Below are 17,017 nucleotides of genomic sequence, written 5' to 3' on the forward strand. Positions count from 1 at the left end.
TAACAAATGTAGTCAGCCAACAAGCATTTCATTAAAGTCACTCAGTGATACATTCAATTACTGGGAAAAGAAAATCATGCAAAACAAATATCACAGTAAGTAATTAACTGGAGTGCAGAAACTTTAAACTCAGAGTGCACTTTTACATTCTGCCTGTCACCATTTGTTCTTGGAAACATAAGAAATCTTTCACTTGCTATTAAATGATTGGTATCTTTAATTAATAGTCACAGAGTGAAATTGAGCAAAAAGGATGGGCTAGAAAAGTCATAATTGAAACTGTAAGGTTTTTACTGCAATGCATTTCAGGGTTTTGTAGGTACTGTAGATTTTCTGGCAATCGCATAAAAATGCCATGACAAGTTTAAACTTTGAGTAGCTGTGGACTTAGATTGGGAGAAAGCAATTGGATCCAGGAACTGTAAAAGGATAAGAATCAAAATAGAACTGGAAGGGATCTTGGAGGTCTTCTAGTCCAGCCCCCTGCTCAAGCAGGAGACCTATAATAATTCGGACAAGTGACTATCCAGTTTCTTCCTAAAAACCTCCAAGTGATGAAGCACCCACAACTTCTGAAGGCTAGCTGTTCCACTGGTTAATTGTTCTCACTGTTAGGAAGTTTCTTCTTAATTCCAGGTTGGTTCTCTCCTTGGTTAGTTTCCATCCATTGTTTCTTGCTCTGTCCACAGGTGCTTTGGAGAATAAATTGACCTCCTCCTCTTTGTGGCAGCATCTCAAATACTGAAATACTGCTATCATGTTCCCCTTAGTCCTTCTTTTCTCTAGACTAGCCAAACCCAAATCCTGCAACCATTCTTCATATCTTTTAGTCTCTAGGCGTTTAATCGTCTTAGTTATTCTTCTTTGCACTTTTTCCAAAATCTATTTATATTAGTAACCATTTGAACCAGGATGTCTATTTTGTTGGCTTATTGTTTATGCTGTCTAACTTAGAAGTTGTAGGCAAATAAAGTAAAATAATGAAGACCACAGGGAGCCATTTTCAAGTTTGAATTGACTTTCCCCTCTTCATTTTGGATATAAAAGTATCTTATCACAGCCAAATTGCAAGTCAGACCAACCTTGAAAAGTTCAACACCCTATGCTTTGGGATTGTAATAAATGTTTCATAAGCAATTCATAATCCTTCATACCTTTACAACCACGAGGCAATTTTGAGGGCAACACAACTCTACTAAAAGAAACTGTATAATGACGAAGAAAAAACAAGAAAGTTTATGATTATATATGGCTTCCTTTTCCCTTTCCCCATCCCTTGGTTCCCCTTCTTCATGTTTGCAACATTTGTATGTTTTGTTAATTTAAACTGTCAGGCAATGCTTGAAATTTAGTGAAACAGATGCTTGTACTAATACCTTTTCCCATTAAGTTTAATATTTAAAAGGGGGGGGTCTGAAGAACCAAATAAGGGCCCATAGCAGATGGTGAGATCTCCATAAATGCTTCCAAATCAAATTTCCTGCATAGATGGAGCAACAAGGATATTTTGCTGTTCTGTTTACGGTGACATGCTGCCTTTGCATATTAATCTAATTTCTGATGAGGTGACAACCAGCAGAGAAAAATAGTGGGGTGAAACTGTGCACAGAATCTATAAATGAAAAGCAGCTGCTATTTTGGCCCCTTTCAACAACCTCTGCTGAAAACCTGGTTTATATAAGCTCCATCAAATAAATGAAAAAGTTATCTGTGGTTTTACCGGTGTGCCAACTGTTTTATCCCCCAAACAGACTGAAAAATATAAGATGAAATTGCAACCTGAAACATGAAATCTAGAGGAAACGTTGGCATAAAGACTGAATAGGAATCTGGTAGTATAGTATAGAATGAGCACAGTAAGAACAAGTTTAATTGAAAGCAAAAACAGTTGATTTGAAAGTTCCTACCAGTCATCATGCCAACTTAGCAAAGGGGAACCTACTGGGTGTTTATTCTTGAGAGCCAAAGCTAAACCAAAAATAAACAAATAAGTAGAAAATATATGCGTTATAGAAAAATGACCATCAAAAAACCAAAAATACTTGGTGGCTAAGAAGTCAGATTTGATTTATCATGTTCATGGGATTATAAAAGAATTTTATAATTTCTGGTAAGAAAGGCTTGAATTCTAAAGAAAGAATGAGAAGAAGCAGAGTTATGATTGGGTGGCATTATAGTCACATATCTGTTACACAAAAACATTATTGAAAATAAGCCAAGATGGTTGGGTTTAACATAACTGAAGAAATGAACATTTGCATAAGGATCTAAAAAAAATAAACAAAAAGAATGTTTTCTTTTGGAATTTAAATTTGCATGCATCAGCTTTCTATGTCTATATGCCTGTTGGCAATTAGCAGCAATAGATGTACAGATATCACTTTTTTTCTGTTTTCCTTGTATAAAGGATTTAGTTTTGCCTACGTTTGTTTGATCCTTCTTTGTGGCTACACAAAGAGACCTCATCTTCTCCCAAAGCAGTCTGTTCCATTGTTGACAAGTTCTTACAGTAAGAAATGTTTCCTGATGTTCAACTCTAACCTGTTTATATATTCTTAATGTCAAGTAAATCTTGACTCCTTAAGATTGCCTGGAATAGTCCCTGCAGTTTTCCTGGGAGGATTTGCGAAGTCCTTCGCCATTGCCTGCTTCCTAGGGCTGAGAGAGAGTGACTGGCTTTGTGCCTAAAGCAGGACGAGAATTCAAGTCTCCTGGACTGATGCCTTAACCATTGTACCAACCTGGCTCTCAACTCTAATCTACTTCCTCATAAACTTAACTCCATTGTTTCTCATCTTGTGTTGTTATGTCTTGTTTTAGCTTAGCTTAGTTTATCTTTTGGAAAAGCTTTGACAATTCTGCTCCACCTTCTATATGAGAAGGGGTGGTATCCTACCAGTTTAACAATTGGTTCGCTGAGTGCGCATGCACAATTTAAAGAAGACTTACCTTCGGGATTACTGCTTGGGAAGAAAACAGCTACGATGCGGCAATACACTCCGCTGCACGACTCAGCTGAGAAGATAAAGGTAGGTAAAGTGCAGGGGTGGACGGGCGAGCCCACTTGCTAGTGGGAGCGAAGCTGATCTTTGGAGCTACAAGTTCTCCCAAACTGGTCCAAATCAGTAGAATGCCACTCCTGATATGGGAGTCCTTCAGATATTTGAAGTTTGCTATCACTTTCTCCATAGTTTTCTCCTCTCCAGGATAAACTGCCCCAAATTCCAACTATTCTTCAGGTCCCTTAACATCTTGGTTGTCTCCTCTATCAATGTCCTTCCTAATATATAATGCCCACAACTGAACGAAGCATTCTAGATAAGGTCCAGTGCAGAACAGAGACTTACCTTGATACTTTATTTCTATTGATGCAGTTTACTGTTGCTTTTTTTCAAGCTTCCAGTGTGATTACATTGTAGGGTCATATTCAGTTTGTGCCAATTAAAGCATTCTAAATGTTTTCACATTCTGCTACTTGATGTGGTTTCTACCATCTTACACTCATGTGGGGGGGGGGGTGTTTCCCCCTACTCAAAGGAATGTGTTATTTGTTGAAATTCCACTTCTTGGTTTCTGCCTATTGTCCTAGCCATAACTCTGTCTAATCTATAGTCCTCACTGTGTGTTACTTTTATTTACTGGGTAGACACATTTATGGCTAAATTAATAAAACAAGTGAGACCCAACCTACTAATTTCCTCTTTCCACTGAGACTAGTACGGACCATTAGCCTCTTGAAGGCTCACAGATGTAATTGATCTGATCCTGGGGATTAAACTAATTCATGATGATTAGGCATCAATGGAACACTGTTTCCTTTGCAAAGAGGAACAAAGCAAAGTTGGAGTTGAAGAACTTTGTCTTCCCCATCTGTTACTTGTTTCACTTGTATTGTCTACTCCTGTAAGCTTAACTTCCTTTTTTACATTGTCAAACTTTTCTTTCTGCAGATATTATCTGCTTGCTGCAAAACATCCTTGGAGATCATGCTCATCTTCTATTTCCTACACGCGTATCAGTCTTTTGAGGTAGGGCAGACCAGGAAAACAACCCCACAAATATGGAACTATATTTTATTGATACTGTCTACAGTAGCAGAAACTTGAAAGCCTGGTTGCATTTTCCCTTCCCTCCCTCTTAAACCACAGGGAATTAGGGCAGAGCCATTCTGAGTTTCTTTTAAACGTTTTCTTTGTTTCCTGGGCTTATGACATGTTTTTGTACATCTTTTTATATCCAGCTCTGCATAGCTTCTCCAAAGTAATCTCTGTGGCTTTCCAGAGTATGTCCATTTATCTCATACACTTAGGCTACAGCTCCTTATGCATTTACAGTAGGTTCCCAAATGACTCTCCTATTTTATTTCTTTTCGTTGGAATAGTAGATTCCAATGAATCTACTATTCATTGCACTTCCAATATCTTATTTATGAGAAGTTCCCTATCATTCTCTGTTTCCTTTTACTTGAGGTTTTCTGTCCATGGGATTCCTCCTACTACTTCTGTAACCTTGCTTGAAGCTGGTTCTTCATTAAATCTAAAATATGGTATTTGTATACAGCTTTGTCCCAGTCCCCTTTACTCCAAAGTTCCTACAGCTTTTAACTCTTAAACCAACTCCTCCCAATTGATGAGGATCATATATAGGAGGGTCAGTTCATTGTTTCTTCTTCAACTTTCAGGAAAATGAAGCAATCAACAGGACTACTGAGGAATTTTGTATATATACCGCAGTCTTGTATGAATTAGTTTTTCTAACAGATATCCAGATAATTGAAGTCTCCTGTTATTAGTATGCCTACCTTCTGTAATCTGTAGTCTGGCTCAGAAATGGACAATCCAGATCATACCACTGCCCCACAAGGATAAAATACTATTGTTTCTCAGTTCATGAATTCTTACCCAAATGTTTTTTGACTGGCCCCAAACTGCTCCAATTCATGGATTTCTACACCTGGTGCATTTTCTTCCACCCATACTCCTTTTTGCATACCTATTCCTTTTGAAAAAGTTGAAATCCATCAGTCTATATAAACCTCTCATGAACTTTCTCCCAATATATTTCATTGTTGATTATTAAATCATATCTGACTTTCTGCATTACAAATCCGGGTCCTTTTTAGTTGTTCCCATTTTTATAATGTTATTGAAAGTCTTGGGTCTTCATTCTGCAGCCACCTACTCATTTTTGTATTTCTGCACATCCTGTGTCACATTCACAAGTGGTGATCTCACCCTATCTTCCACTCATCCAAAACTCAGTCTAAAACTCTCTGAATCATGTTTGCAAGGCACTGTCCAAACACATTTTCCTTTCATCTCTTGTCAAAAGCTATTTATTTACAATTTGAAGGCCACTTGACTCCTAAAGACCCTGAGTGGTTTATAGTCCCAAAAGCAAGAACAATACTATAAAAGACAGAAAAAAAGTCATAATCAGCCCAAAGACAAACATACCCACAAAATATCCAAAAAAGAAGCCACTCTCAATCAGGTCATAAGAAAGAAGACAAATCCTCAATGGCTTCTTGAATATCATTTTTTTCCAATATTCTTATCTTTTGTTTCTTCCAATGGTCTTTTCTCTCTCCCTGGATCCCTTCAACAGGAAGAAATGAAAAGCACAGCATCTCTGCTCTCATGATTTCTCTTCTTCCTTGCAAGAAGGTAAACTTTTCATAATGCCTTGCAGTATGTCTGTGGAGATTCTCAGTCATCCAGGTCAGAGTTGTCTCAAAGGTGTTTTTTTTTTCTTCAAAAGGCAGCTGGACTGTTTTGTTTTTTGTTTGAGGAAGAAGAAGAAAATGTTTCACTTCTCATCCAAGAAGCTTCAGCAGTTCTGATGTTGCAGGGAGGGAAGAATAGGTTCTAATAGGATAGTGGCAGTAGAAAGAAATATTTATAAGTGGATGTAAAGTGTTGGAGTCCTTCTATCATATTCTAAATATGGGATCCAGGAAGGCAGCACTTTGCTTGAAAGACTATTCAGATGACAGATTGCTATTCAGGCTAAAAGTGAGATCATTTCTCTTTTCAGTTCTTAAAACTTGGAGCAGATTTATTTACTTATTTAGAAATTTTATATGGCCGCCCACCCACACTTGGTGACTCTGGGTGGCTTACAAAAAAATAAAAACCCAATAAAGTACCATAAAGAAAATACCAGTGGTGGGATTCAAACTTTTTTACTATGGGTTCTGTGGGAGTGGCTTGGTGGGCGTGGCATGGCTTGGTGGGTATGGCAGGGAAGGATCCTGTAAAGTCTCCATTTCCACTGCACTGCAGGGGAAAGTTACTGCAAAATCCCCATTTCATCCCGATCAGCTGGGACTCGGGAGGCAGAGAATAGATAGAGGTGGGGCCAGTCAGAGATGGTATTTACCAGTTCTCCGAACCACTCAAAATTTCTGCTACTTGTTGTCCAGAACTGGCAGAACCGGCTAAATACCACCTCTGGACAATACCCCCCTCTCAGGAACAGGCAGAACCACTTCAAACAAACCACTTGATGGGCTCTGGCTTCCCCAGGCTTGTTGGCAAAACCAAGTCCTCTGGACTTGCAAGAGTGTCAAAGTGGGGTGGAGTGGAGTCTAATCTCTGCAAGAATGATGTTCCAAAGTGAGGAAGCCAACACAGAGAAGGCCCTTCTTCTGGGTCATGCAGTTATTACTCAACCGAAAGGTACAGTAACATCATCTACAGGAAATCCTTTTTAAAAGTACAAATGCATGTGCACTCCAATGCATTTCTTGATCATCTTGGTCCTTCACGTCATATTCTTGTTCTATCTTTTTTTGTGCCGTCTCTGATTTTTTTATATATTATAGGAGGTTTCTTGGCAATGTTCTCCTTCCACAAGCACCTCCTATGCCCACTCCAGAAATTCTTCATCTTTAATTCATAAGCTAGAAGGTGGACAATTCATATCAGTCTCTTCACTTTCTTTTTCATGAAGGCATTCTGTCTGCAATTGCAGCACATTTAATTCATGTCATCTTCCAAAAGGAAACAAACTTGGGCACCTTTTCTAAGTTATAAGAACGATTCTCTGCAAGTTACTTAGATGAACAGAAGAGGAGGAAAAAAGGGTCTCCTTGATTCCTTCCATCAAACTCCAGTTTCTTCCTGTTCTCCCCATTTGCTTACTATCCTCTGCGAATTCAGTATCTGAAAACCGGCTTCCTTATGTCTCCTGAAACTTTCTGAATTGGCTCAGCAAAAAAGCAATGCTCCAATCACATACAATGGGCAATCAACAGCTGTCAAAGGTGGAAAGACCTGACATTACCCACAATAGAGTAATGGATGGTGAAGATGATTGAACTTGCTAGATGGCCAAATTGATATCTTTGATCAGAAAAAAAAATACATTAACTAAGTTTAACATTGACTTGAAACCCTTTACAGGCTTTTTTGTGTGAAACAGAAAAGAATAAACTTTTGATGTAAGGATTTGATTATTTGAAAAAAACAATAGATTATAGAAAAAAATGAAAGCCATGCTGTAACCATAGAGTAAGAAGTTATTTTACGTTTATACCTATAAATGCTGCAAAGGAGATTTGAAAAGTTACTTCCTTATATTCTTTCTATTTACACACACACACACACACACACACATTTGACTTAGTTTCTCTTAGATTTTATCCTTTGTTAAATCCTAATAAAGTTATTTTGAAAAATGAGAAATCAGCAGCTGTCAGAAAGCAATCCAACAGCTACATATAATCAGCAGTCTCTCCGCCTCTTTGCTTCTTTCTCTCTCTTTTATTTTTTCCCCTTTTCCCATCAAATTCCCACATCAAACTATTTGTTTTTCTTGTTCACTCACCCAGCATTTATTTAATTGTTCATCCAAAATTGTATATTCTACACACTTCTAATGCATATACATTATTTATGATTAATATAGGCCAATTGAATGTTAGAAATAGTCTTTCCACTATTAAAAGAACTTTGTTCAATGTCATGTTTGTTCTATCCCTTCGTAGAAGATGCGATATCCCAGGTAATCCACCTTCTCCTGGTGAAATTCGCATTTAGACAATTTAGCATACAGTTCCGCTGCACGAAGTTTTTTAGTACTGTGCGAACCAGTTTCACGTGTTCCTCACGTGTTTCCGTGTAAATAAGGATATCATCAAGATAGACCATCCCGCCTTTGTAAAGGTGGCCATGTAAAACTTCATTAATTAATTGCATGAAAACTTCAAAATTCTTACATGGGCCTACAGAACTGGTCAAGAAATTTTTACAAGGGTTTTTACTATTTTACAAAGATTTGATTCTCTGTATTCACTTTCAGTGAAAATTTTCAAATATGGACGCTTGTTTCTACCTATATGTCAAAATCTTTGACTAAATATGCATTGCTTGATTTGACATTTTCCTCACATTGTTTGAATATCACTGCAGAATTGAAACTACTCTCCCTCCAACACATTCCTTTTTCCTATTATTACTATCACTTTTATTTCTCTCACCCTTTTTAACATTGTCCTAAGAGGTTAATGACAGGGACGCAGTGGCTCAGTGGCTAAGACCCTGAGCTTGTCAATCAGAAAGTTGACAGTTCAGCAGTTCGAATCCCTAGTGTCACATAATGGAGTGAGCTCCTGTTACTTGTCCCAGTTTCTGCCAATCTAGCAGTTTGAAAGCATGTAAAAATGTAAGTAGAAAAATAGGGACCACCTTTGGTGGGAAGGTAACACCGTTCTCTGCACCTTCCACATGACCACAGAGAGATCTTCAGACAGTGCTGGTTCTTCAGCTTTGAAACAGAGATGAGCACCGCCCCCTAGAGTCAGGTACAACAAGGACATGTGCAATGGGAACCTTTACCTTTTAAGAGGTTAATGTGGTTATTACTTTTAGCAGATACAGTAAAGGATCGTCTAGAGATTCATTTTATTTAATGCTTTCATATTTAATATGCAGATGGTGGCTTATCAAAAAATATTGTTGGATTTTTTTTACAACAGTTCATTTAGTAACCCTTCAAAGTTACAATGGCCTGAAAAAATGACTTATGACCATTTTCACACTTATGACCACTACAGAATCCCCATGGTCACATGACTTACTTTTGGATGCTTGACAACTGGTTCATAATTATGATGGTTGTAGTGTCTCATGGTCATATGACCATCTTTTGTAACTCTGACAAAGTCTATGGGGAAGCCAGGTTCACTTAACAATCGTGTTACTAATTTAACAACTGCAGTGATTCCCTTAACAAATGTGGCAAGAAGTTGTAAAATAGGGCAAAACTCACTTAACAAGTTTCTCACATAGCAACATAAATTCTGGGCTCAATTGTGGTTGTAAGTTGAGGACTACCTGTACTACATGGAGAAGTGTATGCTGTAATGGTTTTGAATAGTTTTCTATGGGGTGGTTGCAGTGGTGGGTTCTGGGTCCCATTCCAACCAGTACAGTTGCAACGGGCCCCGGCGTGGTCCACATGGATGCGCGCAGCACGAGGCACATGCGTGCAGGGCACGTATGCATCTTGCCTTCCAGCAACACCTCCACGAGTCTCCGCGGCATTCCAGCTGCTCGGCGGAACATCGTGCAGACGCTGTACGTGCCGTGCGCATGCACGGAAGCCTCAAAGAATTTAAAGACAGGTAAGAAGTGTGGGCGGGTGGGCCCTCCAGAGCACTATACCAGAACGGTATCTGGTGATCTGGGTAAGCACCGGTACGCCCATATCGGAGCGTACCACCTGCAACCCACCACTGGGTGGGTGGATCAGATTCAACTTGGTATACATTAAAATCAGTGAGAGAAGAAACACATGGCTTAAATTTCATAGTTTCAAATCAAGTACATCTTAAAAGAAAATTCTTAAATGCTAGAGAAGGCCACTGAGCATCACACATCATTCATCCCACTAGAGGAAATACTGACATATAAAATGGCAGTCATTTGCCCAAACTCCCCAGAGATCTTATGGTGACCAAAACATAATGGATTGAGGGCTAGATCAGTTTGATGGAATCTGCAGATTTGATCAATTCTCAAATCTGCAGATTCCATCTCCTGAGGTCATGCCCCTGATGCAATAGAAAAACATTAACCCTTGAGTCAGAATTATTTTTCCTGTTGCTGAACCAAAGAGATTATATTTTGAACAAGATTACGCAGCCTGGGGGAAAAAATTAAAAAACCTTTCTCATATTGCCTTGGCTTCATATGCATTTGTATTCTGAACTCTTGGGAAAAATATTCGTTTAAATTTCATATTTAATTCCACCCTTTATACTGCCTCTATGTGTCCTTTATAGAGATAAGATAAGACCATTCTGGTAATATTTCATAATCATGTTAATAACCAATTTGCTGCCTTCAGCTTTTTGAAGTATTAAAAAACACTTCTCACCTCCCTTTTACTAAATTAAATAAAGGAGCAATCATAAATGTATTGCCATTATAATTTGTGCTATTACTATACAGCAGCTTGAAATTCATGTTCATAATTAACAAGCATATTCAAATTTTTTGGACAGAAAAGTACAACTTTCCCATCTAAGTAAATCTTGACCTTAATACTTTGAAGTTTGGAGAAAGACCAGAACTACAGATGATTTATTAAGGAGCAATGCAAATTCACTTTCCTTGTTGAAAGGTAGAATAAAAGCATACAGTTCTGAATTGGTAGCTTACAGGTGGTGGTACAGTTCTCTTTATTTTGCCAGAGTGCCTAGTTAATACATCAAAGAGTTGATACGGATATCATTAGATCTCCATGTTTACAGATATAAAATGTTTGTCGTAACATCCTCTTGGGAGCAATGCAATACAGAGAACATCTGAATGTGTTAAATGGTAGGTAATAAATACTAGGAATATTTCCCATGCTAATAATAACATTCTGTTTGGTAGCCCAGTTTAATTCCTAAGTAAATGCATTTTGCTCTGTTTTTATGTTATTAGAAGATTAGACATTTTTATTTACAAAAGGGATGTTTAAAACAGAGATATAAATAATGATGCAAATAGACATGTTAAAATACAGTACTTATGGCAGAGATTGTGGTTTTATTGGTTGTGTGTATTCCTCATTACTTATTTATTTTTGTCAATCATAATCTATTCCCTACACACTGAGTTATCTCTTTTCCTAAAATATGTACCTACTCCGTTAAATGTTTGGCCAACCTGTAGTCTATTTCTTGGTTTTTGAAGGACAAACATCCAATAACGTGAAAAGATGAGCTCATTGCAGAAACCTTGTTAAATCATATTAAACGTTAAGTTAAAATTAAAGGTTAAATTAAATTAAACCCTTCTTAATTTTACACAGTCTGGCTTGGGCAAAGGCACAGATCTTGGTAACAGCAACCCAATTTATGAGTCAACGTATCTGGAAAGATTAGCAGAGGACCAGATTCACCATCAGGTCCACCATGATGTGAATCAGAACTGTGAGAAGTCATTAGTAACCTGGCTGCATTACAGATAAACCTAAAACAAGCTGAGAATATAAAGTCTCTTTCAATCACTATAAAGGCCATTGATCTAACAGCATTCAGCAGCCAAGAATTTTGGCCCCATACCTTCTGAAGCCTCACTCACGCAACTTTTTCCAGAATTCTTTTTAATGTAAATATATACTGTATTTTTCAGAATATAAGACGGACCTTTTTCTCTCAGAAAAGAGGGTGAAAATCTAGGTGCATCTTATACACTGAATAAAGCATTTTTCCCTCCTGAAACCCTGCCCTCTTCACCAAAATAGCTGTGCATAGCCTTTAGGAGGCTTCCAGAGTGTTCCTAGGGGCTAGAGAGAGCATAAATGAGCAAAAAATGGGCCATTTTTGCTTGTTTTCATCCCCCAGCCCTAGGAGCACTCTATAAGCCTCCTAAAGGCTATATGTGCCCATTTCTGGACAAAAAATGGACCAATTTTCACAAAAAATGGACCATTTTTTGCTCATTTTTGCCCCAGCCCCCAGGAGCATTCTACAAGCCTTCTAAAGGCTATGCCTTTTTTTGACAAAAAACAGAGCCATTTTCAGGAGGTCTGCAGAGTGCAAAACCTTTTTTTTATTTGCCTCTTCAAAATCTTGGTGCGTCTTATACTTCGGTGCGTCTTATACTCTGAAAAATATGGTATATGCACCATACCATCTTTCCGCGTCTTGGTTTTTTCTAATATTCCCTGACCAAACATCCATCCATCTATCCTTATATTTCATTCATTCATTCACTCATTCATTTATCATACATATGAATAACTTTTTAGAAAATAAATGTGGTGATGGGTTCATCCCAGCACTTTATTTAGAGCTGTTTCAACCTTCCCCCCAAAAAGAGACAGCTAAGCTGGGTTGATAGGGGGATAGAGGCAGTAGGAAGGATTGTTACATTGTTTAGGATTGTTATATTGTGCAATTGCTTGCAGCAAACCCTCAGCATTTCATATGTGACTATACTTCTCATTTAGAGACAATATAACAATCCTTCAGACAGTTTTCTGGAGGACAAAGAAGACTGGAAAAGTGTGATGGTACCATTGCACCCATCTATAGTGGAAGTGGCCTGTGAATTATGTGTTCTGACCTAGGCTTCCTGATACAGTAAAAAGCACACTCTTAGCAGTGGTGGGTTTCAAAAACTTTTTGAACCTTCTCTGTGGGTGTGGCCTCCTTTGTGGGAGTGGCTTGCCGGCCATGTGACCTGGTGGGAGTGGCTTGCTGGCCATGTGTTCTCCCTCCCTCCCTCTCTCTCTCTCTCTCTCTCTCTTTCCTTCCTTTTGTCTCTCTGTCCCTTTTTCCTTTTTTCTTTTTTCTTTTTTTTCTTGTTTCTTGTTTTTCTTTTTTCTTTTTTTCTTTTTTTCTTTCTTCCTTTCTTTCTCTTTCTCTTTCTCTGTGTGAGTCTGTCTGTCTGTCTGTCTGTCTGTGTGTGTGTGTGTGTGTGTGTGTGTGTGTGTGTGTATGGTGGGTTTCAAAAAATTTTGGAACCTCTTCTGTAGGTGTGATCTGTTTTCCGGGTCCACTGGTGGAACCTCTTCTAACCGGTTCGGTAGATTTGACAAACAGTTCTACCGAACTGGTGCGAACTGGTAGGAACCCACCTCTGACTCTTAGTCTCCAAAACCCTCTTTTTATTTCAAAGGCTTTGAATTATGTTCATTCACAGCCCGTAATGAGTCCCAAATAGTTGTAACAAGTCCTACAATAGGCTCCCAAAGTCCTTTGGGATAAGGCTGATAAGCACCCACTTTTATTTTCCTTGAAACGCTGCCGAAGACTTATTTGGAAATTATCTTGGCAAGGCCACATAGAGCAAAGAGTCAGAACAGAGCTTCAGAAGGTAAACTGACCAGCATAAACCAAGTTGCTTCCTGCAAAGGCTCATGTGCCTTTGCTCCTCCCTTATGTCCTATGGGAGGGGCCAATCACCTCCAAGCCTTACTTCCAAGTTGTCCCTTCTGTCTTAACTGTTCTTGCCCTCTGACAGCTCTGCACATGTGTGCACTAGGAATAGGGAGAGCCTGTTCCTCTGCCTCAGTGTTGTCCAATTCTGGAGGCTCCAGAGGCAGCACATAACTCTCAGATAGCCCTGGCCCCCTTTCTGCCTTTGATGCAGAGCCCTCACCCGAGCCTTCCCCAGAATGCAGGACTGGCCCTTGTTCCTCCCCAACCTCCTCTCTGTCTGACTCGGCTGCCAGCTCCACCGGTTGCCAGTGGACCACAACATTATGTCTGTTCTTATGATGTCATGATCTGTGCCAATATCTTCTACTACAAACCTGTTTTCCTTCTTCAAATATGCAAATGCTTTAGGCAGAATGTTGTATGAGGAGACTCTTAGCAGCAAAACATCAGAAGTCTCTGTATTAATTGCTATGATTGTATTAAATAGTAAGAATTGTTCACTGGCCAAGGGGCCACTAGGCTCTTTTAGATGAGGGGTTCCCAAGTCCCATTTGTGGCCTGCTACTGGGCCACAGCCCATTGGGAACCAAGCTGAGCAAGTCGAGCATGCGAGTGCAAGAAGCTCCATATGCACAAGCGACAGGGGCATGTGTGTAACCATTCCTCCCCCACCCCACCCCCATCATCGATCCACAGAGCCAGGAAGGTCAGGGACAGAATGGAGGAAGAAAAAGAGAAAGCTCCATTTTTGTCAGAGCCAAAAAAAGAAAGCTCCTTGCAATTTCTGGTGAAATGGCAACTGTTAGGGACAAAATCCATCTTCACAACCAGGACTGCATCCTGCAAATAGTCTTTCCTCATCTTTGGACTGACACTTATCAATGCATGAGGACAATCAAACATGGCCTCTATGCCCAACAAAAGCACTCTTGAGCTTTTCTAACAGGCCAAAGCTTTTCCCCAAAGCTTTGAATGAATTGTAATCGGCCCTTTTATTATATAACTCCGAACACCCTGTTTTATGTCTCTTTATCTTTTCACTTAGTTACAAGAGAAATACCTTATGATTCATAAACTAAAAAATAATAGGACCCTGTTTCATAGAAGATAATCATTTAGATTTAACTGTTAGGAACTAAGGAAAAATTACTGTATATTTGTTTTCAAGGTGGAGAACATATTTTCTGTTTTCAATAAGCTGGAACTCCCCCCTAGGGAACAAGCCCTCAATTTTTAAAATCAAAATTAGCACTGAAATACATAAGAAAGGTAAGAAAGGGAACAAATTAAATGCACACTGTGACAGCAATATGGAGAAACAAATAAAGGGTGTTTTTTTCTCTTTAAATGTCAAGGAGTGGGAGGAAACAATCATCTTACATTTTCAAGGGTTCTCTTAATAAATCTCACCAGATGGAAGCACAGAAGTGATGTTCAAAGCTAAGCATGACTGGCCAGGGCTACTATTTGGACAGGGAACACCTGGGAATTCTAGGGCTGTTGGCTACATGGGAAAGTAAAAAGAAGAAGAAGAAATCCCACAGAAATACAGTGGTAAATCATGTCTTTAACACTCTAAATAAACTCCTGCAGCTACCACAATGTGAAATTGAACTCCACATATCTTAAAGTTGCTGAAGTTGAGAAATATTTATTTTTACTTTTTTGGGATATCCAATTCCAATGGCACTGACTCATCAGGACCTCATGATCTATTGACCATCAGGTGCCAACAGTGCAGAGGTGGCTTGCTCCCGATTCGGCCCAGATCGAACGAACTGGTAGTACCGGTGGCGGGAGGTCCCGCCTACCTGCCCGGACACTTCTGTGCATGGGCAGAAGTGTCGTGCACGTGCATGAGCAAACCAGTAGTAAAAAAAATAGAAAACCACCACTGCAACAGTGGGCTAGATAGTCAAGGATTATCTCTTTTTCTCCTTTTTTTATTTGTCACTCTGCTTACTCTTGACCTAATATATCACTTTCTTGCCTTTCTTTCCAGGTTAATCATGCACTGAGAGTGTGCTAATGAAATGTCCTCCTTATCTAGGTGCTAGGCTTTCCTATTCCTATAATGATTTCCTGTAAATAAATCTTATTTTGACTGCAGTTACAAAACAGTCCTTCCCTAAATCTTATTCAAGTCAAATTCCCATTCTCGGGAAAACTGACATATATAAAGAGAAAATGCCTCAGCCTGAAATAATCTTTAATCTTTAAATTTTATCCTAACAAGGGATGGGCATTTTCCTCCTTTTAGGTACTCCTGAAACAGATACTAATTCACATGAAATTAGAAAAATGGAGCCATGGATACTGACTCCTCTATCCCATACATTCTTCAGTCATTGCCCTTGCAGAGTTTAGTACTGAAGCCTCTTTACATAATTTGATGATTATTTTCCCCTGCATCACTAAAGGCTCTGCAAGGTCATGGATAAACATACAGAATCCTGCCCCATCCCTATCCCCACGCATGAAAAAAATAACAAAAAGCTGAAGCAGGAGTTAGGTTATTTTTTTAAAGTGCATTAACCTGTGCAATCCAGAGCAACAAAAAAGTTTTTAAAGTGCATTAACCTGTGCAATCCAGAGCAACAAACTTTTTGTTAAAAAAAAACATGTTCCATGGATGGATGGATGGATGGATGGATGGATGGATGGATGGATAGATGGATGGATGGATGGATGGATGGATGGATGGATGGATGGATAAAAAGAGTATAATGGAGGCTTACTGATGTGGAAATGTTGCAAAGATGATATTTGTGTTAAAAAAATGGGGAAAAACTGTTTAATAAAAACATTTGAAAAGTAATAATAAAAAGAGATAGGGAGATAGAGAACCCACAATTTCCAAAGCTGGACTGTTCTACAGATCTTACCATCATGAAGTTTTCCCTTATGGGTTAGATTTTAAGGGTTTTATATATTATCTGACCTTTATTCTTTTTATAAGTAGCTCAAGTTGGGGGACATACATGATACTTTTTCCTCCTTCTATTTTCCCTATAACAGCAACCGTGAGGGGAGACTTGCTCAAAGTCTCCCAGATGGCTTTCATATCTAAGGTGGGACTAGAACTTTTATCATCTCCTGATTTTTAGATCAGAACCTTAACCACTGTGCCAAATTGGCTCTCTTATATTTAAACGAGGCAGCTAATAGAAGGGTTATATTTGTTTAAGGATTTATCAGTGGAGAGTGAAGGTGAAGATAGCCACAACTATTTTAATTCATCAAGATCCTTGAGAATTGTGGAGGAGAGGAAGAATGCTTAAGTTTCAATGTGGGCATCCTCAGAGGGACAAGGGAAGACAATGAGTAACACAGGCAGAATGACATAATTATACAAATGCTGTGATTTACATCGTTGTGTCAGATGTCAAATGCATAATTTGTACCATCTGTATGATTACATCATTGAATGTGTATTGTTATTTGGGCATCATCACAATTGGCTACAGAGACTGCTGTTTTCAATGCCTCAGCACTTGCTTTGTGCACAAAAGGGATTTTTCCCCCCATCTCTAGCTGAAAGGAGCTAATCTAACACATCGGGGAAATACTTCTGTTTAAAATCCAGAAGAGCTCATTCTAATCAGAGAAACAATATTGGGCAATGGATCAACC

The sequence above is a fragment of the Thamnophis sirtalis genome, unplaced genomic scaffold, assembly GCF_051295495.1.
Source record: "Thamnophis sirtalis isolate CommonGarterSnake01/CBP01778 unplaced genomic scaffold, rThaSir2_p1.2 scaffold_1, whole genome shotgun sequence".
Lineage (NCBI taxonomy): Eukaryota > Metazoa > Chordata > Lepidosauria > Squamata > Natricidae > Thamnophis > Thamnophis sirtalis.